Source organism: Gobius niger (genome assembly GCF_951799975.1).
Source record: "Gobius niger genome assembly, chromosome: 15".
In the NCBI taxonomy this organism is placed as follows: domain Eukaryota; kingdom Metazoa; phylum Chordata; class Actinopteri; order Gobiiformes; family Gobiidae; genus Gobius; species Gobius niger.
Genome location: NC_136866.1, coordinates 2,525,750 through 2,537,829, shown reverse-complemented (window position 1 = coordinate 2,537,829; position 12,080 = coordinate 2,525,750).

The window sequence follows — 12,080 nt, the reverse complement described above, 5'->3', positions numbered from 1 at the left end:
GACAGAATAACATGATGGAAAGCTTGCATAATACCCTCCCTTTAATATCTGTGCCCATTTGACCTTTAAATGACTCTGTGAGGGAAAACAAAGGTGCCTTGCTGCGCCCATAATGCCACCGAGTCACTAAAAGGTCATGCAAGTAAAGTATATATTTTTTCCACATAAAAAGTTACATAGTTCACCTTTAATCACTGCCTTATTCAAATATATCGTCTTTTCATTTTCAACAGGATTATTTCTTGTACTGCATGCTGTTATTAATGACTGCAAATGTTATACAGTTTTAAAAAATACTGTATCTTGGTCTGCATGTCTGAATTACGAGCCTGCCCCCTGAGCGCACACCAGGAGGGGGCAGAACACAGAAGCCTTTGTGGGGCTTATAGACCTGGGACTGAATGAGGGATAGTAGCACATGACAGTGCTTTTTTATATTCAGAATGCCTCCTCTTCCCTCGCGGCACTCGACAATAGCTTTGTATTCCGCGAGGAGAATCGAATCAGGCTCACCTTAATCTGCTGAATTCACAATTCCCAGGCACGGGACCAAAACGAGTCCACCCTTTTTCCCTTTATTTAATCTCACACACTCTCGCTGACGGCTTTTCCGGCAGCCCTTGAACTCTCACACTATGGCTGCATTTTTGTTTTCAATGGGACTTTTTCCTTTTTTATCTCATTCTTGGACCATCAAAAACCCACCTCGGGATCAGACGCGGCAGTGACAGGCAGGCTGAGGCTGGATATGGAAATCTGAACCAAACCGAGTCACAGCGGCTCCGGAGACGCTGCCTTCCCTGCGAAAAGGGTGTTGAAACATACGGTAATTGCCACAGTGTCGTTTGGCAGCCTCCTGACTCCACCAGCGTTTTATAGACAGGCTAGTTCTCCAGTCCTTCCGTAGGTGTAACGTTTCAAAAAAAAAAAAAAGGAGTGAGGGGGAGCGAATGGGGAAAACCGAGGCGATGGCGCGCACTTAAAGAGTCGAAAGGTGCTAAAAACATAATGGCGGTTTATGGGAAAGGGGGGTTTCTATGGAAAGAGCCGGTCGCAGAGCGGGAGCGACTGCGAGGTCACATCCAGGGGGGCTTTTATTATTTCCAGTCCGCTGAAAGAACCCGTAATTATCGTTCACGGAGGCGTCTACGCTGTGTGGATGACAATCACAATTACAGTCTGTGAAATTTTATCTTATATGCTTTTGGTGTGCACAGGTCAAGTCACTGCCCAGATGACTCTACGGTGAAAAACTCCTGTGTGACCGAGAGATTACACAAACACAGGGTTTTCTGTAAAAGAAGTGAATTATAGTTTGCAAAATTGTAATGTAAAAGCCACATTGGGAATCCCAGGTTACACAAGAGCAGTTAAACCGTCTTAAATGTTTGCCATGTTTGTTTACAGTGCAGAGACACATTTTGTTGTACAATTGTTTCATGACAAAGCTTTTACTGTTTGGAGCCAAAGCAGAGGCCAGTGCGCTCACAGCATAAAGACGCATTTAACAAAGCTCACTTTCCTCAAGTGGAGGAGTTCAAGTATCTCGGGGTCTTGTTCTCAGTGAGGGACGGATGGAGCGTGAGATGGACAGACGGATCGGTGCGGCGTCAGCAGTGATGCGGTCGCTGTATCGGTCTGTCGTGGTGAAGAGGGAGCTGAGTCTGAGGCAAAGGTCTCGATTTACCGATCGATCTACGTTCCCGCCCTCACCTATGGTCATGAGATTTGGGTCATGACCGAAAGGACAAGATCGCTTTTTCTGGTTTCTTCTTAAAAGACACTAGGTTGGAACAAACAAAAGCTGTTCAATTACCTTACGCGTTTCGACGGACAAGGAACCACTTCCGTCTTCGTCAGAGGCGTCTCCCGACGTGCATGATGCGTCTCTTATTGGGAAAGTTGTAGTTGATGGATCAACAGAGATGAGGGCGCCTTTACCCTGGCGCACACATGGGACGCACTTCTCCACTAACCAGCACTCGGCGGAAGGCGTGGCCACACTGACAGGTTTATTGCTTATGTCAGTGTGGCCACGCCTGGGAATAACAACATCCCAATAAGAGACGCATCAGGCACGTCGGGAGACGCCTCTGACGAAGACGGAAGTGGTTCCTTGTCCGTCGAAACGCGTAAGGTAATTGAACGGCTTTTGTTTGTTCCAACCTAGTGTCTTTTAAAAAGAAACCAGAAAAAGTGTATTACTCAAGAAGACACAATGAATGTAATAAAAGAAAGAAAGGACAAGATCGCGAATACAAGCGGCCGAAATGAGTTTCCTTCGCAGGGTGGCTGGGGGTGAGGAGCTCAGTTACCCGGGAGGAGCTCGGAGTAGAGTCACTGCTCCTTCACGTCGAAAGGAGCAGCTGAGGTGGCTCGGGGCATCTGTTCCGGATGCCTCCTGGTCGCCTCCCGCGGGAGGTGTTCCAGGCATGTCCTAGTGGGACAAGGCCTCGTGGAAGACCCAGGACACGGTGGTGGGACTATGTCTCCGAGCTGGCCTGGTGTGGCCTCGGGGTCAGAACAGCTGGAGGAGGTGTGTGTGGACCGGGAAGTCTGGGCATCTCTGCTGAGACTGCTGCCCCCGCGACCCGGCCCGGATAAAGCGGAAGAAAATGGATGGATTAACAAAGCAATCTCACTAAAGTTGTGCGATTTTCTTGTAAAGGCTACTTTTATTTGCCAAAAACAAATCATTCTCTGTGTTTTTATCGGTGCACATGGGTCACCAACACGTCCTCCTCCGGTGCTTCTTGTAATTTCATTAAAAGTAATTTAACAACTTCTAATTACATTCTCCGCGTTTGTCAGAGCTGTGACCTCGCTCCCTCAGCACAAGACACCGAGGTCGATTTATTTTTTCATTTCAATAATTACATTTGGCAGCTATGGCAGCACAGTCATCAGAACATTACTTGTTCTTATCATACTATTAAATCCACACTTCAAAAGTCGCAGGAGGCCAAAACTAAGGGATCGACCTCATTTCAAAGATATGGAGTCTAGTTTTACATGATTGTGTTCATAAGGCTGTAGTGATTGGATGTTTGTTTGTGTGTATTTGAACTGGTGTAATGCATTTTGAAATAATGTTTTTGCACATTGTCCCAACAACAATCGATTTATCCTCAAATACCACATTTCTGTTGGACAATGCTTTAACAATGAACAGGGATCGACTACCACAAACATTGCTCTCTGAATGATTCAATCTCCACTGGGACAGAGCCCGTGGCCCGACAGAGCAAATGAAAACCATCCCCAGCCTGCTCCACATGTACGTCTGCTCGTCCCGACACGTGAGAGGGTCCCTGCTCCGGCTGTGTCTGTGGATGAAGTGGGTGCCATACCGCGCCCTCAGGACCGGCTGATTTGTGGAGAGATCCCGGCGCAGAGTGGAGGTCGTGAATCAGCGGCGCTCGCGAGACAGGCCGCTGACGGATGGACTGCTTCCTGCTTCCCTCGCGCTCTCTGAAGACCCCGCCGGAGAAGAGGCACCTGAATGGTTTCAATCATAATGCAATCACCGCGGCAGTAATGTCTGTTTGTTATGCCACGTCTGATTAGGCGGCGAGAGACGAGACGCGGACACACGCCGTAACTTACCATTTCGGCGCTGTCACATGTCAAGAAGCGTTAAGAACTGACAGATTAGATGGAGTTTTTTTCAATTAGAATGTGAATGGTATATTTTACATTATGCTGTGAGCATATTAGTAGAAGGTAAAAGATAGCCTTGCGCATGTTATTAAAGGGGGGGTATTATGCAAAATGGACTTTTTCAAGCTTTCCATCATGTTATTATGTCATTCCCTCATTAAAAACATGCCTGAAGTGTTGCCTTGGCACATTCACGTATTTATGAGTAATCTGTAAAAACTCTGATGGCGGCCATTTTAGGGATAGGTTTGCCTGAGTCCTCCTAGGAACGCCCCCACCTCCTGGAGACGCCTCCGAGCTTTCGTCACCAGCCGAGTAACCAACCACTGCCCCCTCCCCACTGATGCCACAGACAGCGTGTGGAGGGGGCGTGTCGGAAAGGCTCAGAGGTTCTTAAAGAGACAGAGGTGTCATGGTCTGCTTTCTGTTGCCCTGTTTTAGTTTGTTTTCTTGCGTTTATGTCCTTGGTGTTTTATTTTGACATGTCTTTTTGGTCTGTTGTGATTCTCTGTTTGACTTCCCTCTCGTTGTTGCCTGCCCCGCCCTAATGTGCCTCACCTGTGCCCCGTTGCCTCATGCATTTCTACCCCTGTGTTTCCATTGTTCTTGGTCAGTTCGTTGTCTTCATGTCCGAGTCTGTTCTTGTGTTGCTCCTGCTTTACTTTTGTTTTTTGTCAGTTTCTTGTTTGGATTTTTGCACGCATTAAATCTGTTTCTGTTGCAGTCTGCATTTTGGGCCGTTTCTTTTTCATCTTTACTTCAAACCGTGACAAGAGGCCTATTTCAAGACATTCACTACAGCCATTTTGAGAGAGACATTTTATACATGGCAGTTATTCTAATTTACTGCATTTACAGACCAACAGAAGGTTTGGTCATCATTGTAGTGTGATATAGACTGGTGCTATGGGACTGAGAAAAGCAGAATACCCCCTCTTTAAGCTTTTGCAGGACAAACTATTTCACCCACTGTGAGTTAAACACTGTCCATGTCCTCAGAGAGAGAGAGAGAATCTATCGATGGGTCCTGCTCAAGTATAGCCTGGCCTTAAACTCTGGTCAACTATAATTTCCCTGCATATATGTCTGGGTCTGATCTCAGTGGCCACGTTCCACACCATTCAGCGAGCGGGGGAGTAATGGAAGCTCGTCAATCCGTTCTGGCTCGGCTCCCAAATATCCAGAAATTAAAATTGAAGCCTTGGAATGCGCAAGGAATGCTCCCAAGAGTTATGATCGCTGCTTCACTCACTCGGGAGCATTACATACACTCACGACCAAACGCCAGCGAAAATCAGATCGTTTCAAAGGAGTTCAAATATCAAGCATTGTCTTAAATGACTTGAATTGAGGAAATGTATCTTGTTTTGAGCGGTTTTCACTCATTTAGACACTTTTCCTGATCGGACCAAGTTTACTTTGCTTGTTTGAGGACATTTCACACCAGTTCTAGGGTAAATCTCGCTTGAAATAAGAAAGTAATATTGCCAATGAGATAAGACCAATTTTCTTTCCCCATTGGCAAAGAAAATGACCTGAAATGAGGACGAAATGTATCGAAACGAGTCAGAAACATCTCAGAACAAGTGAAATAATCGAGGACAAATGCCCAAGAACTTCTTAACTAGTCAAAACAACTAAAATTTGGATTTTTATGCTCAAATTGAGATGTTTATACTGATCTAGTTAATTACTTTTTGCACCTGATAACGGCGCTCAATTGTGAAGGTCCAGACCCTACGAAACGCAATGAGGGTGTGGTAAAACCAGGCTACGTCTAGTGCTAAAGAGCGCAGAAGCCACTGCTGAGCATAACATCAGCATAGGATTCTGTCCACCCACTTACTGCACTAAGTAGGAATCTGCAGATCGCACTGAGCGCAGCCCTTTAGAGTGAAAGTGTCGTCTACAGCCGGTGTTTAGAAATGCAAGATCAGGCCCAGTATGTTCCTGGTGCCACCTTCAACATGAGGTCAGTTCTTTCACCCACAAGTGGTTCTATAGTGTCTTTTCAGCTACACTAGTGCAGAGTTGGGAGGTCAAAAGACTATTCAGAGGGTTGTGAGCCTTTGTCCATAAACTGCTTTCATGTTTCTTTGAATAAAGTAAAGCTGCTTTTTAAATACAGTCTTGTTATGATATGTCAGCTACAGTTAAGAATCACATACTTGTTTTTTTGTTTTGGGCGATGGTGGCGCTGTTGGTAGAGCGGGTGACGGGTCGTCTCATGATCGGATGGTCGGGGGTTCGAATCCCAGCTCCTGAAGGTGCCCACTGTCATGACACATCACCCACCTTGCCTCCACCGTCTGCGTAGATGGGTGTATGAATGAGAATGTGAATGGGTGACTGGTCCCTTGCTGCAAAGCGTCTTGGGCCTAATGAAGGTCGAAAAAAAGATATAATTTAATATAATATAAGACCATTTACCATTCGGTTAACCCATGCATGACCAAAACACATTTCTGGAGATGGTTAGAAAGCCACAGTAAACAGCCCTACCTTTCTCGATGTTGGATGTAGTCAGCAGAAAAGCAGTTGAACCTACAGTGCTAATAACCCTAGCAGGAGCATGAAGTCCATCCATCCATCCATCCATCCATCCATCCATCCATCCATCCATTTTCTTCCACTTGTCCTGCTGCCCAAATCACATTGCACCAGCCCCTTATGGCTCCTCCTGCAGGTGGTGGGTCCATGGAAGGACGGCCTCACGGTTCTAACCGGGCCTGTTGGTCTCTCATAAGGGGCGTCTGAACCGCTCTTTGTCTGACCCGTCACCTATAGGACCTGTTTGCCCTTGTTAGACCCGACCAGGGGCACCAAGCCCTCGACATCATAGCTCCCAGGATCATTCAGGTGCTCAAACCCCTCCACCACGTTAAGGTGGCGGCTCCAGGAGGGGGAGCATGAAGTCAAGGCCATAAAATGCTTAGAAGAAGACATCTAGCATCAGAGCCGTGGGAAGATGTTTTAGTTAGGGGGCGCTGAGGGACAAAATTTAGCACCAAAATACTTTTTCTGTGCATAAATTCTATTTATTAACCTTAACTCCCGCCTGAACCGAGAGCATTTTCTCCAGTTCAGCTTTACCCAAATCCTGTAGGCCAGAGTAACGCCTCATTTGAAAGACCTACAAAACTAAATGGATCTTTTTCCTCACATCATCAGATTTTTTTTCAGCACTTTTTTTGTTGGGCAGTCGTCTCATTTTTGTCAAATTTTCGTGACTTTTTTGTCACTTTTTTGTCAAATTATTCGCATTTTTAATGTCAAATTCTTATCATTTTTTCGTCCATTTTTTCCCGCAATTTTTCGTCACATTTTTCTCACTTTTTTGTCAAATTTTTGTCCATTTATGTCATCTTTTGTACATTTTTTGTCACTTTTTCGACAATGTTTTCTCACTTTTTTCACATTTCCACCCTTGTTTTCGTCTCAGTTTTGTTGCTATTTTCCCACCTTTTTTCCAGAAGCTTTTGGACTGGGGGTAAAGCTGGAGAAGATGTGCTCGGTTCAGGTGGGAGTTAAGGGGTTAATATTGCCTGCAGCTCACAAACTGCAGCGCCCTCAGCACCCTGGGTTCTCACGGCCTTGTCTAGCATAGCATCAATGGATCTGTTGTGGTGTTTGCAGTAAATAAAATGTAAATAAACAATACTTTCTGTTCTTTATCTGTCTCTCCCTGGGCTGGGTGGGCTGTAAAGCGGCTCTGTTGATTCAGGTTTAATCATGTTTTCATCCAGGTCCTTTACAGCGTCTGTTAGCCAGCTTTTCCCAACTCGTCGGCACCGTTTGGCCATTTCAGCTCTCACCACTGATTCCTATTCCATGTTTTTCCCTCTGATGTCCCAGTCCCATCCAAACATGCCTCGTGCTTTTCCAGCGCATGACATCAGGAGTGCAGAGAGCAGTTTGGCAGCCGGGCTCTCCGGGGTTTGCTGCGGTCACGGCTGAGTGAGAGGCTCTGCTCCTTCACGTATTCAGAGCAGGAGCCAGGAGAGCGTCTGCCGTACGCATCTGACCCACTTCCACATACTGTAAATGCATCGGTTTGAGGAGCACACCGCTGCTGGGTTTTGTGCTCCGAAAAGGATATTTCTCTAATTAAAAAGCCTTTGTTTTATGCCTGAAGATTTACTTACGATGTGCTTGTCCTGGAGATGACCTTAATGTTTCCTCCTCTCATTTATGCAACGTTTTATTCCCTTATTAACAAGACGCCGCTACACAAGAATATTTCTCCCAAGATTTCTGCACTCATGCCAGGTTCAATATCCAACTTTTTGTACTTATTTTTTCAAAGATATAAAAGCCAAGGTGAATGTAGATCAATCGGTGAAAAGAAAACAAATGGTATAACAATGCCTAGAATAGGAGGTTACAATGCTTCATTTTCTTGTTGAATAAAATCAAAGTGTTTTCAGACTCAAGTGGCTAAACAGCGGCGAGTGTTAATGTCAAGAACGATGACAATTACAGTAACATAATGTGAGTATTTTTGAAATAATCTTAATAGCCAAAAGTCCTTGTAGTTTCTGAAACGTACATGTTCTCTGTGCAGTGTTGGGCAAGTTACTTAAAAAATGTCTTTTTTTTTTATAGGTAACACTTTATTTGACACTCCCCTTGATACATTGTTCCTAACTAAGTGTAGTACAGTGTTATGTGCTCTGTAACAATATGTAATCACTTGTACCTATGGGTTAGATGCACAATGGACTTGTTTAGAAAAGGTGAATACACGTCTCCATGGTTACTGCAAGTGAAACAGATCCTCGATGACTGCGGTCGATCCTATATTTGGAGATCCCAGAAAATCACAGATGTTAACTGGCTGAAACTCAAAGTGGAACGAACCCTAAAGGACCAGGTTATACAGAAATGGAGAGGAGAATGTGGCGCTATGTCGTCCTGTGATGTTTATGTAGAATTAGAAAAGTATCTTTTGTGTGAGAATGTCTCCCACAGACGCGCCATTTGTGATTTAAGAACCGGACAATCACTGGCAAACGTAGTGGCCGATACAAAGGCTTTGACAGAAAATGTGGTTATTGTAAATCTCTGTAATGATAATTTTGTCGGAGCTGAGTTTCATTTACTGTTTGAATGTTGAAATGCGGAAGTCGTCATCCATAGAGAAAAGTATTCAATGTTTACATTTATTTCACTTATGCAGAATAAAAGTCAAAATGTGATTAGTAAATTCGGTGCCTTTTTGAAAAAGGTTCTTCTTCTGTTAAAATGATATTTGTTATTACTTTGTTCTGTTTTGTTTTTGTGAACTTGTGCTCCAGACCATGGGTTATGTGAGCACTGAAAGAAAGAAAGAAAGAAAGAAAGAAAGAAAGAAAGAAAGAAAGAAAGCAAGCAAGAAAGCAAGAAAGCAAGAAAGCAAGAAAGCAAGAAAGCAAGAAGCAAGAAAGAAAGCAAGAAAGCAAGAAAGCAAGAAAGCAAGAAGCAAGAAAGCAAGAAAGAAAGCAAGAAAGCAAGAAAGCAAGAAAGCAAGAAAGAAACAAAGCAAGAAAGCAAGAAAGAAACAAAGCAAGAAAGCAAGAAAGAAACAAAGCAAGAAAGCAAGAAAGCAAGAAGCAAGAAAGCAAGAAAGCAAGGAAGAAAGGAAGGAAGGAAGAAAGGAAGAAAGGAAGAAAGGAAGGAAGGAATAATATGTATTTGTAGTTTGTAGGTACATAATGTAATAAGACTTAACTCTAACCCTACCCTTAAGCCCTAACCCAAAGGGTCCCGTGTCCTATTACATTATGTACCTACAAAGTACTAATACAAGTTGTTCCATTGATTATCTAACCCATAGGTACAAGTTATTACACATTGTTACAGAGCACATTACATTGTACTAACTTTAGTAGGCACACTGCAAAAAGTATTTAACTAGATCAGTGTAAACATCTCAATTTGAGCACAATAATCCAAATTTTAGTTGTTTTGACTAGTTAAGAAGTTGTTGGGCGTTTGTCCTGGATTATTTCACTTGTTCTGAGATGTTTCTGACTCGTTTCGATACATTTCGTCCTTATTTCAGGTCATTTTCTTTGCCAATGGGGAAAGAAAATTGGTCTTATCTCATTGGCAATTTTACTTTCTTATTTCAAGCGAGATTTACCCTAGAACTGGTCTGAAATGTCCTCAAACAAGCAAAGTAAACTCGGTCCGATCAGGAAAAGTGTCTAAATGAGTGAAAACCGCTCAAAACAAGAAACATTTCCTCAATTCAGGTCATTTAAGCCAATGCTTGATATTTACTTTTTGTAGTGTACAGTGTATCAAGGTGCTGTAAAATAAAGTAATCCCATTCTATATTAGTGATTACAGCTCTAAAAATGTAACATGCTCGTATTACATATTACTGTTTCAAAAATGTAGCTTAGTTACACTGCTTTGACTTACTTTCGAGTTACTTTTGGCAAAATATAAACTGAAAGTAGTAATAATGCCACCGAGCGAAAGTGCAGTCAGAGATTTCCTTTGTTTCGCTTTCTCCATTGTGTTTTGAGGACATTACCCAGACGCAGCAGCAGATCTCACGCACCAGTGTCCAACTCCATTTGGTGCTGCAGTTTATTTGGGGGGAGTTTGGCATTTTTTGGTTATTACATTTAAAAGCTCTTGTAACTCGAGTTAATGTAATGACTGATACATTCCCGGATTTTGTGAAAGTAATATGTTTTATTCCCTAGTTACGGAAAAAAAGCTATATATATTTTTGCAACTTGTTACTTCTGTAGTACGTTGCCCCCAACACTGTCTCTGTGCATCTGTTAAAGTAAACAAGTCCAAAAGCCCAGGGGTGGAGATCAGAGAGCGAACCCAGCCATACATCAGCACTTCTTTTACAGACAGTTAGAGAGAGTGAGCGCTCTCTTAAAAGCAGAAAATAGACGATATTACGGCAGATGTCGGAGCTGTGAGCGCCGCGGCCCAGGGCTGCGCTTTCAGACGCTTTTTAAAGTGTGCTGCGCTGGGAGACATTTACTATCTGCCTTTTTCCATGGCCTAATATTACACATCCTGTCTCTTAAATGTCACAGCGGCAGGAATATTACAGGGCTTTAAATGTTTTATTCGCCAGTGACTGCGGACCGCTCTCTGGGACTGGGTTTTTTTTTCTTGACGTGGAAGGAGGAGGAGGAGGAGAGAAGAAGTATTAATATACAGTAGTTTATTGATCTCTGTGGGAAAACGTGTACACGCTTCGCTATTAGTGGCTGTTGATGTGAGTTAAGTCTTTAAATTCTGACCAGGCATTTCAGTTATTGAGGGAAAAAAGGGTCGCTCCATTGCCAAGCATTCAAATTAAAGGGACTATACAGAGTTTAAAAATGTTAAAATAATGTGTCTCCATGGAGATCTTGACTAAAGTCAGCAGAATTTGCGATTTAAATTAGTTAGGTTCTCATCCAAATCCATTCTTTGGTTACCCACTGCAGTGATAGCATTTTCTGGTCATTCGGAGCATGTTTTTTAGTGATGGCCACAGTATAGTCCAAAATCTTGCGCAGTGTGCCTTTAAAGCCACACTGCGCAAGATTTCACCCAATGAACAAAACTGACATACAAGCATTTATTTTATGACAGATGTTTTCACTATTGAAAAATATCCCAATCAATCATGTGCTTTTGCTCTGAGCGGCTCACCTCTGTTAAAACATGACTAATTTTGCCAGGAGTGGGTACGTCTCCAGCCCGTTTCCATGGAGACGTCGACTAAAGTCAGTAGAATTGAGAGTTAAACAAGTTAGGTCCTCACCCAGATCCAGGGCCCGATCTTGTGCATCAAAACACAGACGATAGCGTGACATTTTGCCTCAGTAGCAGCACTTTGTGATCTTGCCACTCCAGACTGAGCGCATTTAAGTGGGTGGAGACACACATTTTCCTCCAACCAGATGGACTCCGCCTCCAGGAGAGTGGTTGTGTGGTTGTGGGGGGTGAACATGTGCTTTTGTTTTGCTTCGTGTTCACGCCGAGCACGGCCGATCCGCGCCACAGCGGACGCTGTAGCTCTTTTTCTCTGGAGACGTGAACATGGTTTAGCTCACGATGGGATGAGAGCCTAAGGCTGAAGAAAGAACGCAAGACAGCGCAATGTAAACCAGGAAGTGAATGTCAGCCGTGTTTCCATCAGTGCAGTCGCCTCCTCTTGTGACGCCCCCTCACAGGTGGCGGAGGCCAATGGCACATATAGCGCCGCCCCGTGCGCCGCCACAAGATCTGGCCCCCATTCTTTGATTATCCACTGCAAAAAATGCATTTTCTATGTTGAGCTGGTCATTGAGAACATGTTTTGTGTTGATGTCAACAGTATAGTACAAAATGTTACGCAGTGTGCCTTTAACTAACCAGCACCCTTTAATCTCTGAAACTCAAACAGAAGAGCTGAAGTGGAAGCGAGGAGTCTG